We start from the raw sequence: 6284 nt of genomic DNA, 5'->3' as shown, positions 1-6284 counted from the left end.
GATAAATCAGATGTAAAACTGATGGAAATTTTGGAGTTGTTAGAACTGTGCTTCACAATTGGTTCTGAGCCTCCAGGTAACCATGGCAATATTGGAAATGGTACAAATTGCATGGCTTAAATTATTCCTAACAGAAGGGAATACTTTTTCTCTTCTATATTGTAAAGGAAAGCATTGTTGTGAATAGTGTTGGGTTTTGTTTAGGGAGGTCTTGAAACTCACATATAATTTTTACTATCATAAAATTCTTAATATAAGTATCATACTTTAAACTTCATAGTCTTCACATACTATTTCTCCCAGACACCTACAAAACAAAAAAAGAAACCACGGGGCAAATCTCTGTTGAGAATATTAATCACAGAGCCAGCATGACGGCTCAGTGGGTAAAGGTGATTTCCTGACAAAACCCATGTAAATGTGGAAAGGGAGATCCACAAAGGTGGTTTCTGACCTCTGCATGCACAATATGGCACACGTGAACATGCTGATAGTCATCAAGTAATTTAAAGCACAAAATAAAAGAGTATTAATTACTAGTTAATTGGATTATGTCTCTGACTTCCATACATGTTAGCCTCTTATAGTAGTTGTCAACCTCAAACTCAGGTCTGCAATCTTTCACTCTACAAATGAGTTTCCTTGGGCATACGTTTTTCTTGAGACTTGATAACATTTCCATAATTTTACCATTTTTGAAGAACTTGTAATATATACTACAGTATATGTTATTCATATGAGATAGATAGATAGATAGATAGATAGATAGATAGATAGATAGATGGATGGATGGATGGATGGATGGATGGATGGATAGATAGATAGATAGATATGATGGATGCATAGATAGATGATAGACAGACAGACAGACAGACAGACAAGACAGATTATATAATATGTCTATGTATTCATGCTATTTTAGAGTTGGATAACCTTTGCCCTTCCGTAGCATCCTTACATAGATTCATCCTTGAAATGACTAATGATAAGCTGGTAAACACTACTTATCTATTTGTGAGCATGAAGGAATTAGGGTTCTCATGAGGAGTAGATGGTCTAGTATCTAAAAGCATTTCCTGTACAGCAAAAAGAGCTGAGTTCTAATCTCCAACATGAATGTAAAATGCCAGTTATAGTTGTATATGCCTATGTGCTCAGCACTAGGGAGTGTACACAGGTGGCCCTGGGAGCTTGCTAGTCCTGATCTCAAGAGCAAATAGCTATAATAAGCTTTTCATAGATGTCTTGAATCACATTGATAGTCCTCCCACCCTTTCCCTAGCTTTATGAATGCTTTTATCATTAGAAGCTGCATGTTCCTCATCTCTCTACATTTTTCCACAAGTATGCACTGAGTAGAACTTAGCCCAGGACCAGAAATGAGAACCTCTGCAGTTCTGAGGGCTCCTTCTGGGTACTGCTCACTCTAATCCAGTATTTACTCCTATAAGTCCTGGCTGCTTTGACTTCTTTAGATTCTCAAGGCCATTTCCCTCAATGTTCAGAGAACATGAAGCTTACTCAACACAATAATACAACCTGCACAGAATGCTGGTTCCATTGTAAGACTCATCTCCTTTGCTTATCTTTCAGTAACTACTGTCTTTTTTTACCCAATGCCCACTGCTTTCAAAACCATTGCATTCTGTGTTTTGTATAGTTTTTATTTTTTTGTGTAAGTATTTAATATAATCTTGGTTATTCCATATTGGTTGGAAGCAGCAATCTATCCCCCCCTAATTTTGTCTGTGTTTTTTGTCATTGTTGTTGTTCTCGGTGTGGTGTGTGTATGTGTGTGTGTGTGTGTGTGTGTGTGTATTACACATGAGTGTATGCTAAACATGAGTTTGTGGCTATGTGCACAGATATCAGAAGTCTTCCTCAGTGATTCTCTGTCTTTTGCCTTGAAACAGAGTTTCTCACTAAACTAGAAGCTCTACATTGTCTCTATGTTGGCTGGTCAACCAACCCACATGATCCTCCTAGCTCTGCCACAAAATGCTAGGGTTCCAGACATGAACAACTTTTTATGTGGGTTCTTGGGATTCAAAGTGAAGTCTTCATGTTTGCATAGTAAGCCCTCTTAATCTCAGCATCACACCCTCAAATCTTCTGCTACGCAATTCTTATGCAGCCACATTCTTAGGAATATTTTATGTATAATAAATTAGGATCTAATCTGAAGACTAAATACTTTCAAAACACTCCAATACAATAATTAGTAATCCTGGTTTTTAAAATATGTATTTTACTTTATTTTGTGTAGATTGAAATCTGAAATCTGTAACAAGCACCCAGGTTCCCCAAGGCTTCCTTTGGCTTTCTCTATTTTATCTTCTACACGAATAACAGTTCCAATATCTGCTATAGCCTGTTTGTGGAACCCTAATTCAATACCATATACAGTTTAATAATGTTTCATTATGTAATTATTAGAAACGCTAAGTTTAAAAGAAATAGGGGTGCTCAATGGAAATTGGCTGCTTCTTGCCCTATTGTAATGTCGTATGCTTGCTCAGATAAGGAAGAACACATTGCTATTTCCATTTCAGGTGTTAGACATGAGCATCTTCTCAAAAGGGGAAGATGTCCAAGTTCTGATGCTGCTTGTCCTTTGAGTGCCACTGAGTACCTTCATATCTGCCCACCTCAGGGAATGTGTCTCAGTTGGAAACTCATCTCTTCCACGATGTCTCCCCATAAGCTCTCTTCCAATTTTAATTACTCCCACTCCTGAATGCCTTCTGTGCTGTCCACACAGCACTGTTTTAGTTTTCTAAGGGAACTGAGAATTTGGATTTGTGAAACATCAGCGTCAGAATCTTTTCATGTGGATGTTCCCAGGTAGCCTCACTTCACAGACATTAGTGACTTGGTGCACCCATTCATCTTCTTCAGTTACTCTAGAAATGTTCAGAAATCTAGAATATATGATAACATTTTACATCAAATGAATATTTAATTATGAATAAACTTATGATTATGCAATTTAAATATATATGTTGTGAACATAGTCTTTTTCCTTCTCTGGTGTTCTGCCTGGGAATATCTGAGAAACAGATATTGAGTTATATTAAGTTTAATTAATATTAAACAGCATTACATTGGCAAGTCCTTACGTTTTCTGCTGCCAGATTTCTGATCTCATAAAGATCTGAACTGGCTCTCAATGAGTGACTTTGGGTGGCAGATTTCGAAGCCATGAACTCTAACCAATTCCTCAGGGTTGTCCACCTAGCATTTAACAACACCAAACTTTTATGGAAATTCAGGGTAAACAACCCTTGACAGGAGCTAATCCCTCCACACAAATATTTATTTATAATGAAACTTTATCCCTTTGTCCTTCAAATTATCCTGTAACTGATTCATGAATTATCAAACTTAATGCACAAACAAAATGATAGAACTTTAGTTTAATAGTTTAATGTTAAATGCAATGCCATGTTTCATCTAGGGATTGAAACACTCAAATGGAACCTTCAGATGGTCACATGGGTGATCAAAGTTAGGAATGGCTTAGACTCAAAAAGGATTCTGTTCACATGTATTGGGCAGATGATGAATGTAACTTTCTAAAGCTGAGAGATGTATGTATTTTATTTGAAAGGCATTAAGAATCGTTTAATGCTATAACTCTCAAATTAGTAAGAGGAGACAGTGGCAATCTGACTCACCAGAAGTAATGAGAAGGAAAAGATCCTGAGCATATACAAGTTTGACATGATGCTCAAAGACATTTTTACAACTTCCCACAAGTGCAAATCATTGATCTAGCAATTCCTGACAGCCCTGACTAGCATCTGAGGAGCTTTCAAAAATCCTTATTTGCAGGTCACATCACAGACAAGATTAGAGCCTCAACTTGTCACCAACACTTTATAAAAGTACTTGGGGGCTACATGGCTAGGTGGTTAAGAGTACTCACTGTTCTGTCAGAAGAGCAGAGTTCAGTCCTCATACCCACATCAGGTGACTCAAACCTCTCTGTAAAGGCAGTTTCGGGGAATCTGAGACCCTCTTCTGGCTCCCCAGGGTGTACAGACACACTAGGTTTCATTGCAGTACACCATTTTACATTTCAACTAATGGTGTAAATGGTTTCCAGACTTATGGATCACTTGCAGTATTTCCATGTCATCCTTGCACAGGGGCCATGCTAATCTTCTCCGTGTGGTTCCAATTTTAGTAAATGTGCTGCCAAAACAAGCATTAATTAAATAAAAAGTGATCCAATTTTCAGAAACTCTTATTAACAAGTCCCATGAGAGTGACAGACAGAATCTCTCAGATCTTTTTTAAATATGTGTGTTTCAGTAAGTTCTCGCATTTTAAGGGGCATCAGGTTGATGGTCAAGGAAAAGTTACTAACAGGCTCTTCAAAGGGAGCAGTCTTCATCCATGAATATGAAGAGACTCAGACTTTATCCTAGACCCAATGTTTTGCTTTGGTTTTTTAGTTATGTGGGTGGGACTCAGAAGTTGTTTGGGAATCCTTCCATGGTTACTGATACATGCCCAAGTTTGAACCTTTTTTGTGTCATGATTATATGACCTTTAAAATTTTTAATACTCATATTTCTATGCTACATTTTCATTTGACCCACAATGCCAACAAATACATATATTTCTTCTTACATTTCTTTTATTATATCTTTTAGTTCAGTGATTGGTTGGTTGTCTTCCACTGTGAACGTTTTCTTGTCCTAAGAATGAGTAAATTGAAGATTAAAAGCAGGTTTGGGGAATAGTTGACCCCAGGAAAAATAACTATAGTAATTCTTAATATTGGTTTTCTATAAAATGAGAAGCTATAAAAGAATTAAGATGGCAAATATCTGCCTTCATCTTCACCATCCCTTCTCCAGAGCCCAAGTTTAATGCAGTACCAAGACATGCTGAGCAGCCTAGTCTGAAAGGCTCGTAAATCTTTCTCTACACAGGCCTGCGAGAAGCTTAAAATTAGACCATTATTCTAAACCCATTTGCCATGGCTTTTCAGACAGTACATAATCCTCCATATCTATCTTTCTCAAATGCAGTGAATTATAAACGCTATCAATCTGCAGGATTCTGTAGTACTACTAAGCATTCTGTGAGGTTAGTTTTCTCATCCACAAAATGTTACTGATGTTGCCACCTTCATTGATTATGACGTTTAAATGAGCAGTTTATCAGCTATATCAATGTAAGTCACTATGTTTGCTAAATGTCAGTGAGGCTTCACTTCTTCATTCTTCTCCCCTCTTTACATATATTCTCATCCCTCATCTTAGCTTTGATCAGGAAGAATAGCTGATCCTACTCAGTGCTTCTTTGAGAGGTGCCAGTGCCTTTAATATTCACTGGGGAATCTCATTTCTTAGCCTAGACTTCAGTTGTATTTCCCTCATGAGGCTTCACATTTGTCAGTTGGAGCTGTTGTGTGAACATGGAGGTTATTTTTTCATATTGCCTAACTTATTCGCATAGCACCAAAAGTCCAAATAACCAACTCCCCAGCCTCAAAGCAAACTCTGCGTACATACAACCAACGTTTTATTGCTGACCTAATAAGATGCTGATGAAGAGGCTCATCTCCTGCTGCAGATGTATGGAAGTTAAGATGTACTAAAGGCTATGTCTGTATAAAAATGTACTAGAGACTTTGCCATTGTTATCTTCTTTATTCTGCCCCAGAATGCACTGAGATATACACAACTTTATTCTTTCTGACTTCCAAATGAAAAAGTGAAATTCAAAGAAGTTGAAGTAACCAAAACCATAGGTTTAAAGTATGTCCTGTTATACAGTCCAAACACTGTAAGGATTTCCACCAGGACTTGTGGCTCATGCCTATAATCCCATTTACTCAAGAGACCAAGGGGAAAGATTGCAAGCTCAAGGCCTGACTATGCTGTACATAAAGTTCAAGTCAGCCTGCACAGTATAGTGAAATCATATCTCAAAATGAAATCAAACCATAGGAGTGTTAGAGGGCATGGTTGTCATGCACAAGACCTTGAATTCATATCCTAATAATGAAAAACAAAAATATGACATTACACCAGGCACACGTCCTCTGAGGATGCATCCTGGGTCTGTGTCCATGTTTAAACCCACAAAGCATGCTCTACTTGTATCAGAGCTATTCTTCTATCTCACCACACATAAGAACCAACTTAAAAAGTACATCTTAGATGTCTGGCTTTAGAATAGGATGCAAGGCAAAAGAAGTATGCTGGGGGCCTTCCCCTCCATTCGAAAATGGGTTGAAGTGGGACACAGCATTGGATGCAGGCTAA

General features: G+C 37.7%; 1 non-coding gene across 1 annotated transcript; it reads right to left on the bottom strand.

The window, feature by feature from the left end:
- Window positions 1-4106: 4106 nt before the first annotated feature.
- Window positions 4107-4213, bottom strand: LOC114609540. The gene has a single exon (XR_003709547.1). It is a non-coding gene; the product is annotated as a U6 spliceosomal RNA (small nuclear RNA).
- Window positions 4214-6284: the final 2071 nt, after the last annotated feature.

The sequence above is a fragment of the Grammomys surdaster genome, unplaced genomic scaffold, assembly GCF_004785775.1.
Source record: "Grammomys surdaster isolate TR1022 unplaced genomic scaffold, NIH_TR_1.0 125974, whole genome shotgun sequence".
Taxonomy (NCBI): domain Eukaryota; kingdom Metazoa; phylum Chordata; class Mammalia; order Rodentia; family Muridae; genus Grammomys; species Grammomys surdaster.
Note: the sequence above shows the minus strand (reverse complement) of the source record. Positions and strands in the feature narration are given on the sequence as shown.